The sequence below is a fragment of the Myotis myotis genome, unplaced genomic scaffold (genome assembly GCF_014108235.1).
Source record: "Myotis myotis isolate mMyoMyo1 unplaced genomic scaffold, mMyoMyo1.p scaffold_m19_p_13, whole genome shotgun sequence".
Taxonomy (NCBI): Eukaryota; Metazoa; Chordata; class Mammalia; order Chiroptera; family Vespertilionidae; genus Myotis; species Myotis myotis.
In genome coordinates, this window is record NW_023416317.1 from 23,578,119 (window position 1) to 23,594,316 (window position 16,198).

The 16,198-nt window shown below is 45.3% G+C and overlaps 1 protein-coding gene across 2 annotated transcripts in view; it reads left to right on the forward strand.

The window, feature by feature from the left end:
- ATG7 (autophagy related 7) overlaps positions 1-16,198 on the forward strand; it is a 252,756-nt gene that overhangs the window by 233,677 nt on the left and 2,881 nt on the right. The window lies entirely within an intron of this gene.

Here is a 16,198-nt window from a genome sequence, read left to right on the forward strand (position 1 = left end):
GCTTCTTTTGTTCAGCATAATATTTTTGAGATTCATCCCTGTTGTTGCATGTGTCAGTAGTTTGTCCCTTTCTATTGCTGAATAGTACCACATTTTATGAATATACTAGGGGCCCAGTGCACGAATTCGTGGGCTACGAGGCTGCGGTAGGCACAGGAAAAAGTCTCGGCCCATCCTCTGCACCCCTGCCCAACCCCTCTCGCCGTGGCCCCTGGTCCCCTGTCTGCTGGCAGCCCCTCTCCCGCTGCTGCTGCTCCCACACACTGATGGTGCCGGCCCTGCTCGAATCCGCTGATGGTGCGCAGTGATTGGGGCCGGCGCTGTCAGTGGGTGCGAGCTGTGGCTGCTGCCCTGATTGCCCCTCAGGAACAGGGGGAGGTGGAGAAGCCCTCAGGGGTGATCAGGGCCAGCAGCTGCTGCTCGCACCTGCTGATGACACCAAATGATCGGGGACCAGCACCAGGCACTGGCAGCCCGTGCGAGCGACAGCTCCGGTGCCAGCTGCAGGTGCAAGTGCCGAGCGGGACCACAGTGCATGGGAGCAAAGAATTTTCAGTAACCACCAGAGGCTCGCCCTGATGACAGATGCCCCACCATGGTCTGGTGCCCGCGCTCACTTGTTCCACCATCCCTCTGCAACCAATGCTCGCCATGTTCCGCACACGCCCCTTGGTGGTTAGCACATGTCATAGCGACCAGTTTGGTTCCAGTTGTTCCGCCATTCAGTCTGTGTGCATATTACCCTTTTATTATATAGGGTCATTATTGTTTATTTACTCACCTATTGATGAGTATTTGAGTTGCCTGCAGTTTGGAACTGTTACAAATAAAGTTTCAGTGTGTGTTTGTGTACAAGTCTTTGTGTGGACATTTTTTTTCATTTCTCTTGAGTGATTGGTTAGGACTAGACTTGCTTGGTTATCATATGAGATACATATATTTAATTTTTAAAGAAAGTAACTTTTCCAAAGTGGCTGTCCCATTTGCTATTCCCACCAGCAATGTATGAGGGTTCTGGTTGCTCCACATCCTGGACAACACTTGGAGCTGCAGTTTTTAATTTTAGCCATACAGGTGGGTGTGTGGTGGTATCTTGTGGTTTTGATTGCAGGTCTCTGATGGCAGCGAATGCTAAACATCTTTTCCTTGTACTTATTTGCCATCTGTACATCTTCTTTTTTTAAAACATATTTTTATTGATTTTTTTACAGTGAGGAAGGGAGAGGGATAGAGAGTTAGAAACATTGATGAGAGAGAAACATTGATCAGCTGCCTCCTGCACACCCCCCACTGGGGATGTGCCCGCAACCAAGGTACATGCCCTTGACCGGGATCGAACCTGGGACCCTTCAGTCTGCAGGCCGGCGCTCTATCCACTGAGCCAAGCCAGTCAGGGCTGTACATCTTCTTGTATGGCATTTCTTTCAAATCTGTTGCCCAGGTTTTTATTAGGTAATTTATCTTCTTCTTACTGAGTTGTAAAAGTGGTTTGTGTTTTCTGGACATAGGTCCCTTCTTAGATATATGTATTGCATATATTTCCTCCATATCTTTGTCTTACCTTTTCATTTGCTTAATGTTCATCTTTAAGAATGATAAAATTTTGAATTTTATTGGCATCCAGTTTATTGCATTTTTTATTTATGGTTTATTTACTATCCATTCTATGAATTCTTTTCTATCCCAAAATCTCATTAAATTTTTTAAATCTTTTCTATTAGTTTTATACACTTAGCTTTTACATATATGTCCATGATTCATTTCAAGTTAATTTCTGTGTATGGTTTAAGGGTGAGTGAGGTTCATTGTTTCCCCTCTATGGTTATCTAATTGTTCCAGCACCATTTGTTGAAAAGACTCTCCCCACTGAATTACCTTGGCACCTTTGTTGAAAGTCAGTTGACCCGTATGTGTAGGTCTATTTCTGCCTCTTTTCTCTTTTCTATCCTTATCTCATTGCCACACTGTCTGGTTCCTATAGCTTTATACAAGGGCCAGGGTCGCATCTGTCTCATCTGGTCAGGCCCAGAGGCAGGGCCATCAGGAAAGTGCCCACCTAGGATTGAAGTATTATCCTCACCTGATATTTGCATTATTTAAAGTTTCAAAATTATCTCTTCTTACCAAGTAAGGCCAGTGTAAGTTAATATCCTACACTTACCTCATTCTAGAGCTCTCAGGCTTTTTTCCCTTCCGCTCCCCTCTCCAGCATTGACCCCAAAGCCCCTGTGAGGTAGAGGATAAAAATGCAGTGTCCTCCTTTTTAAAGGGGCACTTTTCAGAAAGTTTTCTAAAGGACTGAAAAGAACAACAACATAATGGAAACCATTTTGCAGCCTCCAGCATGGCCATTTATCTCAATAACCATTTCATTTAAAATGTGGGCCAAACATATAAATCATATCTTGAAAGAAAGTATGTTGGTGCCACAGAAATTGCCCTGTATTCTTACCACCTAATTTGAAAAATGTGTTTTGAAGCGTGGAAGGAGGCAAATAAGACTGGGGCCCAGCCATCCTTCTCCCATTCGTCCCTTTCTTTCATTCCTCCATTCGGTCCCCAAAATAAATCCTTGCCACTCCCCAAACTAAGCAGGGAAGCCGAAGCACATGAGACACCCTGTTAAGTCATTCTCTGCTGCTGCTGCTATTTTGAGCCCTCTCACCTTTGAATGTCATTAGGTAAGGAGGGGCTGAAAGCCAAAAAAACAGGCTGTTCCTCAACAGTCCTTGGAGTGACCCCTCTCAGAGCACGGCCACCCTAGTCTTTAGACCATTAACACCAGTTGGAGCTCTTAGATGTTGGTGCTCATTTAGGACATGGCCAGAGGGAGGGTGCTAAATATAGCAGAGCCCTGAGGCCCATTTTCCAGACTAATCAAACAGGGAGACTTTGAGCAGCCTTGCTCAGGCTGGGAATCCAGGGTCTCCCATTTGAACCTCACTGAGGAGTCTGTGGTTAAAATGGCAGCGTTTCCCCTATAGCAGGTTTCTTATTTTGCTTCTCAGAACTTCCTGGGAGGGAAAAACAAAAGAAACCAACAGGTACTGAGCCCCTGTGCGCTGTGGCCCGGGCTCTCTCCCCAAGGGTCCCTGGGGGCTCCAGTATCTCCACTCTTTACCTTGCTTTTTTTTTCGGATCACGAAAGCCCTATGTGAGCATCTAAGATAAAGAAGATGTAGACCTATGATTCCATCACTCAGAGGTTCTGGTTCACTTTTTACTTACAGCCTTATTTTTTAAAACCATGCATATATGTGACTGGGGTCAGACTGATCATAATTTTATTTCCTCTTTGCATTTAACAGTTTCTGATCATTTTCTCACATCATTAAATCTTGCTGGAAAACATGCTTAATGCATGCCTAATACTCATCCTATGCATAGGTCGATCTCTCCCACCATCTCCCTGGCAGTGGGGGTCAGGAACCCCAGTCCCGATAGCAGTTTCTCTTTTCTGGCTCAGGGCTTGATCCTCCTTGCCCCATGGGACAGACTTTCTCTCCACCTCCTGTGTCCCTCCTCACAGCCTTAGAGACCCATTCAGCCTCTGGTGGAAAGGTGGAAACCAGGAGCCCTTCCTCAGGTAGACTCGCCTGAAGCCGCCTGAGACCGGCACCTCCCCAAACCTACCTTGTCCACTCCGTTCTTCCTCCTCCCAGCATAGTAGCTGCTCACAGCAACCTGTTCTCCACTGCTTCCCTCCTGTGCCTCCTTTGAGACCGCCTAGCCCCAGCTGGTTTGGATCAGTGGATAGAGCATCAGCCTGCGGACTGAAAGGTCCCGGGTTCGATTCCGGTCAAGGGCACATGCCCAGGCTATGGGCTCGGTCCCCAGTAAGAGGCGTGCAGGAGGCAGCCAATCAATGATTCTCTTTCATCATTGATGTTTCTCTCTCTCCCTCTACCTTCTTCTCTAAAATCAATAAAAATATATTTTAAGAAAACAAAAAGAAGAGACCTCCTGGGCACCCCCTTCCAGGACATCCTGTCCCTGTATCTTTGTGTTTCAAGTGTTAGCTGAGTTCTTGGTGCCTGAGCACCAACCAGCACTTCTCTGAGTGTGTTGGCCTGTCCTTTTCTCTGGATCTAGGTTCAGCAGCATGAGGCTATTTTGTTCAGACCTCCCTCTTTATCAGTTGCAGTCCAGAACATCTTTGAAGGGGAAGCAGGGAGAATTGGGGGGCAGAGGTTGGTGCGCAAACCGCATGTGTGCATAGGCCCTGGCCTTGCCGCTCCCCCCCTAGTCCCTCCTCCTCCCCCCATGATCCTTTGATCAGCTGTGCAGGCTGTAGGCAGACAGAGGCATCCAGCACAGGGGTAGAGGCCCTCCATCCTGCCAGCAACATAAAGCATTTCCTTTCTCCTTTTTCTCCCCTCACCATTGGCAGTCCAGTGTGTTTTGTATAAGTCATTGTTTGCATCTTACCAGCTGCCTCGGCCACCACTGTTTCTTTCTAATAAAACGTTAACCTTGTTCCTGAAACCCCTGGAGCAGTGGGGTCATGGGAAAGGGCATGCAGGGCCCCTGTTGGCCCCTGTGGGGGTGGGGATGGGAAAGGCTGATGATAAGTTCTCCCCCAGAAGACTCTGGAGCTGGAAGTTGCCCCAGAAGCAGAGGCCAGGCTAGAGGAGGTAGTGAGTGTTTGGGTACAAGGGCAGACAGCAGGTGGGCGGTTTCCAAAGGGGAGCTACCAAAGTGGTAGTGTAGAAGAAGGGGAAGTACAGACGCCTGAGCATGGAAGGGGGAGGAAGGAATCGTTTCATCTTCAGTGGAGGAGGGTGAGCAGCCTGTGAACATAATGGGAGCCAGAGCCCTGGCTGCTGGGCGAACAGCAAGACACTAAATGTCCCCTGGGGGGCCAGAATTGTCAGTTCCCAGGGGAACCCTTAGCATCTGCTCTGGCCTTCCTTGTGCAGACTCTATACCAGGGTTCCTCAAACTACGGCCCGCGGGCCACATGCAAATACAAATATTGTATTTGTTCCCGTTTTGTTTTTTTACTTCAAAATAAGATATGTGCAGTGTGCATAGGAATTTGTTCATAGTTTTTTTTTTAAACTATAGTCCAGCCCTCCAACGGTCTGAGGGACAGTGAACTGCCCTCCCCCCCCCCCCCCCCCCCGTTTAAAAAGTTTGAGGACCCCTGCTCTATACCCTCTTGTTTGTCCCCTACGGGCATCATCTGCTCACAGCAGCAGGCTTTGGCAGTTCACACCAGCACCTTTGGCCAAGGGACAGAAGCATCTTGAAATTTTTGGACCCCATGGACACTGAGCACTGACTTACTGTCCCTCTGGGTTCTGGACCTACTGTGAGAGAGGGCAGGGTCATTCCCAAGTTGTTTCAGGTGTCCGTGGTGGGATAGGAGCTCCAGGCAGGAATCTGGGCACTGGGAAGTCAGAACCTGGGTCTTTATCCCGTGGCATCTCCTGTGCCCCTCTCTGTCACAGGCACATGATGCATGGGTAGTCCCGAGTCCAGCATAGTCACAGGTTAGCTTGCAAGGCCACCATCTAGACCAGGAAATTCTGTTTCTTTGTTATGGGTGGGGCCACAACATTAGTAACAAAGAAACAGTTTCCAGAGGATGATGCCCAGCAATCAGGATTTTAAAAAGATTCCCAGGTGATTCTAATGTGCAGCCAAGGTTGAGAACCACTGATCTAGACAGATCCCAAGCTCCTAAATATAGAGCATCCTTTCTGACTAGCACCAAACCTGCCCTGGGGCATCTTGGGGTCAAGAAGCAAAAATTGTCCACCAGTCTGCATTCCTGTGACCTGATGGTGGGGCCCAGGAAAGAGAATAGGCATCATGGTCTGGGGCTAAGGCCAACTGCCCCCTTATCCCATGGACTCCCACCAAGAGAGAACCACAGCCCTGCCCCAGTGTCCTTTTGGGCCATGGAGGCCAAGGGTGTGACTTGCCAGAGGCCCCAGAAACCAGCTGTACTGAGGGACCCTTTCTTTACTGTTTGATTCTCAGGTATTATGTTTACACCAAAAATTCCCCTTTTTCTCTACTCTGGAATTATGTCCAAAGCAGATGGTTCTAAATCACTCTTCATTCAGAAGTTATGTATTGGGTCCTGGCTGGGTGGCTCAGTTGGTTGGAGCATCATCCCATATACCAAAAGGTTGCAGGTTTGATTCCCGGTCAGAGCACACACCTAGGTTGTGGGTTCGATCCCCAGTCAGAGCACGTATAGGTACAGGAGGCAAACAATTGACATTTCTCTCACATTGATGTTTCTTCTTTCTCAATAAAACAACATATCCTTGAGGGAAGATTAAAAAGAAAAAAAAAGCTATGTATTGGGGCAGGCCCTGCCCTCCAGTGGCTCATGGTCCCCTGGGGAGTCAGGCAGATGCATACATGAAAATGTGGTGACAAATTACAGTAGGTTCTCTGGAGGAACCAAATGGGTTAAGCCAGAGAATGTGGCTGTTTTAGATGGGTGATCTGGGAAGACACAAAGATCTGCATACAGCCAGCTTGTGGTGCGGAGTCCTGGGGAGGGGTCTCCCCATGCCAAAGGGAAGTGTGTGTGGAGCCCTGAGGAAGCGGGGAGCCTGCGACCTTGGGCAGCTGGAAGCTGGTGAGCAAGAGTTGTGAGAGGGCAGCAGCTTGGAGAGGTCATGGGGACTAGTATGGATTGCACTCGCCCTGTTTGCTAGGGAAAGCATAGAAAGCTCTAATACCAGGCACGACACTACGGGATTGTCTTCTGAGAAAACCAGTGTGATGCTGTGTGGAGTGTGGGTGGGAACAGCACCAGAGGCCTGGTGAGCAGCCAGGGGCCAGTGTGACCCGAGGACAGATCCTGATCCCTCGGAGCCTGCACAGCGCCCCTGGAAACAGCCCTGCCTCCTCCGGGGGGTCTCCACCCACCAGAGAGAATCATACCTGTAAGGACCCAGCAAGGAGGTGTGAGGACCAGAAGTCTAGATATTTCCTTTTTTTTTTAATTAAAAAATACAGAAATGCCAAAACCGGGTTTCAGAAACTGGTAATTTGAAATGTTTACATTTAACAAATGAATACTTTTAACACACACAAATATAATTGTGCCATTCACAGGATAATTACAGTGTTTATAAAAGGAAAGCCTTAGTCCATGGCGTGCTCCAGGCAGTGTGGTCCAGAAATGGGACACACGTTTGAAATTGGATGACAAGCGGCTCTGCTCCAGTGTGTCTGACTCCTTTGCAGAGTGGAAAGTGAAACCGTGAGGCCCTCTCAGGGTGTGCGGTTTAGCCACATGTTCTCCCTGGCCCTTGTGATGAGCTCCAATGGTTAGAAAGTCCTGCTGCATTCGAGTTGTGGGCCCAGTCACTGCTGCGAGGCCAGGGTTGGTTCAGGCGCTGACCATGGAGTCAACCTCCCAGCTGGCCCAGAGCAGCAAGGCCTCCTGCCCGTCTGAGCCCACAGCCCGAGCCTCCAGGGCAGGAACGTAGGACCAGCCACTGAACAGGGTCAGAGGACAGAGGTGGGAACCCAGGAGCTGGTGCAGGACAGAGGCTGATCTGGCCTTTCACCCACGTGGGTTTTCCCGTGGTTCCCGTGTGTACCATGGGCCCTGGGGCCACTCATTGGGTGTCAGCATCACAGTGTCGGTCCAGGAAGCAGACTTCAGACTGTCCTTCGCTGTTTTCTTAAGAAGGACTTATGTTTAACAAGAAGGAAGTGGTGAGATAAAGTGGAAAAAGCCTCTCCTCTACCCCTTACCAGCTCTTTACGGTCTCAACAGTTTCATCATTTCCTCTGAGCTTGAGTGGCCTCCTTTATACAACAGGGGCGGTCACAGCAGTGTCCTCAGGCTCCTGAGAAGACCGCGTGCAGGCAGGTGTTTGCCGAATAATATTCCATTGTATGGACAGACTGCATTTTCCATTAACCTGTTGGTGGACATTTGGTTTGTTTCCACGTTTTGACTGAAGAATTATGCTATGAACATTCATGTGCAAGTTCTTATATGGATGTAGGTTTTCATTTCTCTTGCGTATACACACACCCAGGAGTGAAATTGCTGGGCCATATGGTGACTCTGTGTCTAACTTTTTGATGAGCTGCCGTCTGTTTTCAGAGCAGCTGCACCGTTTTACATTTCCAACAGCAACATATACAGGTTCCAGTTTCTCCAGATTACCACCAACACCTGTTATCTGGCTTTTTTATTGCAACCTTCATAATGGCGCCACGTGCTCTCTCTCGTGGTTTTGATGTGCATTTTCCTGGTGCCTAATGACGTTCAAGTATCCATGTCTATGTTTTTGTGCTTCTTAGTCATTTATATGTCTTTTGTGAGAAATGCCTATTCAGCTCCTCTGCCCATTTTTAATTGGGTTATTTGCTTTTTATTATTGACTTGTGAATGGTCTAGATACAAGTCTCTTATCCGATATGATTGGCAAATATTTTCTCTCAGAATGGTCTTATCCCTTTAATAGTGTTCTTGAAGCTGTCCTTAAAAAACAAAAACACAAAGTTTTTTATTTTGATGAAGTCTAATTATTTTGTTGCTGTGCTTTGGGTTATTTTTCTTGATTTAATTTTTAAATGTGTGAAACATGTCCTTGATTCTAAAGTTAAAAGGTATGCTCAGATAGTCTCATGCCCTTTCCACCCACTCCCTATACGTAGCCATTCCTGCATTTATTTGTGCAAAAGTTAAAGATAATTTTAAAATATTCTTATTTTCTCTTCTCACACAACACATGCATTTTTCTTCCTTTCACTAAGTAAATGCTGGAAACTGCCTCATATCAGTTCATTGAGCTCTTTCCCACTGTTTTAGGGCCACAGTGGTCCATGGTGTGGATGTGCAGTGAATGGTTTAATTAGCTGGTTCCGACATGGGTGGTTTCCAGTCTTTTCCTGTAACAAGTCATGCAGCAACGATGTCTTTCCATATTTGTGGAGGTGTATCTTAAGACAGATTCCTGAAAGTGAGCTTGCTGGGTTAACAGTTAAGACATAAGTAATTCTGTTGGATTTACTAGTAGCCAAGCTTGCCATATTACTTACGCCCCACCAGCATCATAGGGGACTGCTGTTGTCCATAGGTTCACAGAGTGTTGTCGAGCGTTAGGAACTTTGCCAGTTTGATAAGTGAGGAAATGTTCTCTCTGTGTGGCTTTTAAAAAAATCAACTTTATTAAGGTATAATTTACATAAAATAAAATGCACCCATTTAAAATGTAGTTTGGTGAATTGTGACAAATGACCTACTTTCTGTCACCATAGATTAGTTTGTCCCTGCTAGAATTCCATATACAGTCAAACCTCGGTCCTCTGAGGCCACAAACAAAGGAGCGAATGTAGGAGTCAGTTTACCTCTAAACCTCGCCTGTTAACATCGCAGGAAATTGTGCTGTGAATATTTTTGTGGGTTTTTTTGTTTTGTTTTTGTTGCTGGTAAAATGGAGTATTAGCACAATATTAAAATATAAAAAGTCCATCAAGAGTGCTGATGTTGCTAAGAATATGAAAGAAATAACGATCACAGGCAATTGAAGAGGTAGAAAAATAGTTCATTTGGATAAACAAAAAGCAGTTCGCCTAGCCTGTGACAGCATTTCAACATTTTGGAGGCAATGATATGTGAAAAATTGAAGATGCTGCATACTGGCTTCTTGTAAGACACCCCTGGAATGAGTGTTGAAAGTGATTCACTTAAGGCCTGCTTTTCAAAAATCAGTTTATTGGCCTTTCTCTTCTTGATTTTTAAGAGCTATTTGTATATTAGGGAGCCTTTTATGCTTTCTCCCAGTCAGTTTTGTCTTTTAAGGTTTGCTATTAGACATGTACTGTATATAAGAAAGGTTAACACAGGGAATCATTTGGGGGTCTGGAACAAATTAATTCAATTTACATTATAATGGGAAAAATGATTCAGTGTTGTTGTTTTTTAAATATATTTTATTGATTTTTTACAGAGAGGAAGGGAGAGGGATAGAGAGTTAGAAACATCGATGAGAGAGACACATCGATCAGCTGCCTCCTGCACATCCCCTACTGGGGATGTGCCCGCAACCAAGGTACATGCCCTTGACCGGAATCGAACCTGGGACCCTTCAGTCCCCAGGCCGATGCTCTATCCACTGAGCCATACCGGTCAGGGCTTGATTCAGTTTTTTAACAAATCACTTCTCGAACAGCCTTCCAGAACAAATTAAGTTCCAGAACCAAGGTTCCACTGTAAATGGATCCATACAGTATTTTGTCTTTTGTGGTGGGCTTCTTTGACTCAGCATAAGGGTTCTGAGATGAGTACACGTTGCTGCATCCATTAGTGGTTTGTTCCTTTGATGATGAGTAGTATCCACTGCATGGGTATCCCATAATTTTTCTGCCTGTTGATGGACATGTAAGTCTTCTAGTTTGTGTCTATCATGAATAAAGCTGCTATGACCATTCTTGCACAAGTCGTCTTGCAGATATGTGTGTTTTCCTTTCTTTGGGGTAAATAGGAATGGAATGGCTGGGTCATATGGTAAGGGTATGTTTAACTTTGTAAGTCATCAGACCTTTCTCCCAAGGGGTTATGCAGTTACCATTCCCACTAACAGCAGTGTGTGAGTTCCCAGCCTTTTCCATTTTGGCCCTTCTAGAAGGTGGAGTGTGCTGTCTCTGTGATTCAGATTTGCATTCCACCCCTCCCCCCAGGACAAAGGATGATGAATATATTTTTAGCAATAAGAATTCTGCATTGATTCTTATTGGCCACTGTAGTTCCTCTTTTGTGAAGTATCTGTTCAGACTTTTTGCCCATTTAAAAAAAAAATCAGGTTGCCTCTTTTATTAAGCTACTAGTGTCCGGGTGCACGGATTCATGCACACTGAAAGGAAATTAATTAGAAGAAATATTTTAATATCGCTATTTGCGTCTTGCTAATGAAAAGAAAATAGGATTCTACCGAGTCTCCTATCTACCTACTCCAGGACTTCTGTGAAGATCAAATGAGATGAGGCACGGGAAAATGCTTCACAGACATTTGGTTAAACTGTGAAATGTTTTCACCTGACTATAAAGCAAGTCCTATTCCTGGGCTGAAGAAACTCCAAGGAGGCTAGTCGCTAGGGAGAGAAAGCCAGGTGTTGCTACGTGATGTCATTACCTAGCGCCCACAGTGACCATTTCCAGACTGGGCTGGGCTGGGCTGTGGGCCGCATTATGCGCCATGGGATCTCAGCAGCTTGGCTGCAATTGGGTGGGGTGTTGCTCTGGGGTGGTGGCGGGGCCTGTGTCCCACTTGGGGGAAGCCGAGTGTTGGTTTGTTGGCGCCAGGTCTGCGGTGCTGTTTATTTTTAAATGGCCGTTGCACATCATGCCAGCTCCTGTGTTGAGTGCCCCCTGGTGGTCAGTGTGTGTCATAGCCACCAGTTGGACAGACAGACACTTAGCCTTTTATATATTAAACTAAGTTTTTTCATATGTTTTGGATAAAAATTATTTTTATATACAGTATGGATATTTCTCCTAGTCTGTGGTTTGCTTTTTCATTTTCATAGTGGTATCCTTTCAGAGACCAGAAGTTTTGATTTTCGTGAAGTCCCAGTCAATTTTTCTGGTATTTTTGGTGTGTTGTCCTAAGGAATTTTAATGTATCTCTTATTCTGATTAAGGTTGAACATCCTTTCTTAGGTTTAAGGGCCATCTGCCTATATTTTTTTCTGTGAACTGTTGATGTCTCTGGCCTGCTTTGCAAAAATCAGTTTATTGGTCTTTCTCTTACTGATTTTTAAGAGCTATTTGTATATCAGGGAGCTTAGCCTTTTATGGTATGTTAAAATGTTTTCTCCCAGTGAGTTTCTCTTTTTGGCTTTGCTTATAGTGTTTTCTCCATGCAAAACTGCACATGTATATTTTTACACAGTCCAATATATCTAGTTATATTGCTTTTAGATTTTAAGTTATATGCTTTCCACTCCCAGGTTATAAAGGGATTCACCTATGCGTTGCACCTAATATTAAGATTTCTCTTTTTATATTTAGATCAATGTTCCATTTGGAATTTGTTCTGTATAAGCATGGAGTAAGTTTAATCATTTTGCAAATAATATCTACTTATCCCCATATCATCTATTAAAAAGTCCATTTTTTCTAATGCTTTGAGGTCACATTTCCCAGACCTTTATCATTAAGATATTAAATTTCCAGAATGTACCTGGACATTTCTATTCTGTTCTGTTTCTGGACTCATTTTGTTCCATTGGCCCAAATATCTATGCTCATGCTGACACAACCCTTTTACAGACTTCGAGACATATTTAAACATATGGTAGGGGAACCTCCCCATTTCTCTTTTCAAAGGTTTTCCTAGATATTTTTTTCTCACATAAACTTTAGAAACAGCTTGTCTAGCTAGCTCCAGAAAAGATACTTGATTTTTTAAAATTGAGCTTTTATTAAATTTAGATATTAATTTGGGAAAAGTTGACATCTTGATTGATGTTGAGTCTTCCTATGCATAAACGGGGGGTAGTTTTTGTTCACTTTTCATAATCTTGTGAGGCTGTTATAAAGGAATTCACCTATGTGACTGTTTTTGAAGAGTTGGTTTTGTTTTGTTTTCATATACATGCTGTATATTTCATGTTAGGTCTGTTCCCTAGTAGTTTATCTTTTTCATGGCTCTTATAGTGAATGGCTTCTTCTCCTTCATTACATTTCTAACTGGATGTTGTTTCTATAATTTGTGGTTAATTAATTAAGACGACACTCACTGGGTCCTTACTCTGCCAGGTGCTAGGTGGATTTAGTAGGGAGCAGACAGATCTCAGTCCCCACCTTTTTCGCCCTCAACTTTATTGAGGAATAACTGACAAATATTATATATATGTAGATTGTACAATGTGAAAATTTAATATACATTATGAAATGATTATCTACATTGTGAAATGATCCTCACAATCAAGTTAACACAGCCCCTCACCTCTTTTTAAAAATTTTATTTAAGCATAGTTGATATAAAATATTTTATTAGTTATGTTGATTTCAGGTGTATAATATAGTAATTTTACATTTCTGTATGTGATCACCCCACTAATTCTATCGTAAATATTTATCACAATATTACTGACTATAATCCCCTTCACCTTTGTCACCTATCCCTCTGACACCCTTTCCTTTTGTTTCTATATGTCTGTATGTTTCGTTTTATAAGTGAAACCATATGGTATTTGTCCTTCTCTGACTTATTTCACTTAGTATAATACCCTTTAGGTCCATCCATGTTGCTGCAAATGGCAAGACTTCATTCCTTTTTTACTGCTATATAATATCCCTACACACACACACACACACACACACACACACACACATACTCTAGAGGCCCGATGCACAAAATTCATGCAAGAGTTAGGCCTTCCTTCCCCCGGCTGCTGGCACCCGGGACCTGGGCTTCCCTCGCAGCCCCGGCTTTGTCCAGAAGGTGGTCTGGTCTAATTAGCATATTATGCTTTTATTATTATAGATATCACATCTGGGTGTTTTTTAATCTAGGATCTGGCCCTGTTTTATTTCTTTTTATTGATTTCAGAGAGGAAGAGAGATAGAAACCTCAATGATGAGAGGGAATCATTGATTGGCTGCCTCCTGCATTCCCCCTTACTGGGGATCGAGCCCTCAACCCGGGCATGTGCCCTTGACTGGAATCAAATCCCTGACCCTTCAGTCCGCAGGCCAACACTCTATCCACTGAGCCAAACCAGCTAGGGCTATATCACATCTTTATCCATTCATCTATTGACGGACACTTAAGTTGTTTCCATATCTTGGGTATTGTAAATAATGCTGCAGTGAACACAGGGATGCATATATCTTTTCAAATTAGTGTTTATTTTCTTTGCATAAATACCCACAAGTGGGATTGATGGGTCGTATGATAGACCTATTTTTAGTTTTTTGAGGACTCTACATATTGTTTTCCATAATGGCCACACCAATTTTCAATCTCCACATTCATGCCAACACATTATTTGTTGACTTTTTGGTAATAGCTTTTCTGATATGTGTGAGATGGTGTATCTTGTGGTTTTGATTTGCATTTCCCTGATGATTAGTGATGTTGAGCATCTTTTCATGTCTTTTGGTCATCTGTATGTTTTCTTTGGAGAAATGTTTTTTCGTGTCCACTGCCCATATTTTTATCAGATTGTTGTGGTTGTTTTGTTATTGAGTTGCATGAGTTTCTTAATATATTTTGGTTATTAACCTCTCCCCTCATCAGTTATATATTTTCCCATTCAGTAGGATAGCTACCTAGTTACTCTGGTGTGTGTATGGTAGGAACACTAAAACCTAGTGTCCCCATGCTGTACATTAGATCCCCACAACTTATCCTTCTTATAACTGAAAATTTGTGCCCTTTGACCAACATCTCCCCACTTCCCCCACCTCTCAGCAACCCCACTCACCTACTCTCTGGTTCTGAGTTCACTTCTTTTAGATTCCATATGTAAGTGAGATCATACAGTATTTGTCAAGGCTGAAGTTTCTGGAAATTTAAAATCAAGGCTGCTACTGCCCTCTGAGCCCAGCCAATAGGAAAAGGACTGGCTGCCCTAGTGGAGAAACCCATTGTAGGCCCAGGGAACTCATTCTGCAAAATACCAGAGCAGTTATGCAAAAATCCCTCATCCACCCATTCTGTAAAGTCCCATCATAATATGCCCTTTGGATGTCTACTTGATCCCCTACACAGCGTGGGCCTCCCAGAGGCAGGGCTGGGTGCCAAGGACCCTTCTTCACAGTTGAGATCTAATACAATGAATGGCAGCTCCTGCTTTCCCAAACAGTCCTGCCCTGGGTCCCCAGAGTCCTGTGAACAACCTCATCTGCCCGTTTGCAGAGGGCATTGCTCATTGAAATGGACTCTGCCCAGCCCTGGCTGGTCACTTCCCAGGAGGCTGGGCAAGAGGCCATAGAAGGTCAAGGCCCCCTCCTCCATGTAGCCTATTCCAGTCCTGCAGGCAGTCCAGGCAGCCCTTTTTGTTCACGTAACCTTTTCCCACACACCTATGCCCCCAGCTCTGCAGCTTACTAGCTGTATGATCCCAGACAAGGTGCCTTACCTCTCTGAGCTTGTTTCCATCTGCACCTCACGGGCTCTTGTGAGGAGTGAAGGAAGGACTTACATCAGGTCTGCATAGCTTGTGGCATAGGGAGAGGCTCCATAAATGTGTGTTTATTGAATGACAGTGAAAGAATGAATTCCCCTGGTGAACCCTCTGATGGCAAGTTTGCCTGCTCAGATGGTCAGAACTATAGGATCATCAAGTCCAGGGGCTCCTAAGTGCAGCCACCCTGCCTCCTACCACTGAATCCCACCCCAGGAGGCAGGTCCAAGAGTCTTCAAGCCATGCTGAGGATGAGCTGGACCCAGAGAAGGGCACACTCAACCTGGCCACACTCAGGTTGCTGGACCCCAGACTGAACTCTTCCACATCCTGACCCTGCTCCTGCTGGCATCTGGATGTTGGCATTGCAGCCTCACCCGTGTGCTTGGGCAGGAAGACATGTGTAAAGACTGGGGATGTGAGAGGCACATCGACTAGCTCTCGGCCCAGGCTGCTGGACCTCCAGAGAGAGGAAATTTCCTTCTCTATTTACTTTCCAGATCCTTGCCTTTGAAAGCCAAGCTGGTGTTGATATTTACCTTGGCTGGGCCTCCCCATCTCCCTGGGCCAGCCTCATGTAAACACGATGTTCCTTCTCTTGGTTCAGCTAGCTAGCGTTGAGGTGGCCTTTTGCAACCAGTTCTAGGAATTCTAAAAGTCTGAAGGCGTAAGTTCACGGACCAGACCCCGAGGGAGTCCAGGCTACGAGGAGCCCAGGGACGTCTGTGCTGGCCAGTGGGCCAGGCCTTCCCCCACCTTTTCTCATTTCTGTGGGGATCCTATTTTCCCCATGTTTACATCTCGCCCCACCCCAGGTGAGACTCGGGCTCTCCAAGGACATACTCTAAGGGACAGGCAGGATCTGGCCGTCTCCACTGCCCTGCCCCAGGCGCCCGCTGGGGCTGGTGGGAAGGCTGACTGTAAAGGGGCAGCTCTTTAGCGTTTGTCCGGGCCTGTGATTTTCAGTCCAGTTGGCACCTGGACCACAGGCACATGATGATGGGGCAGCCCACCAGGGTGGGAGCCTGCGGAGGAAGGAAGTGTGTGCACAGCCCGAATCCCACCCTCAGGG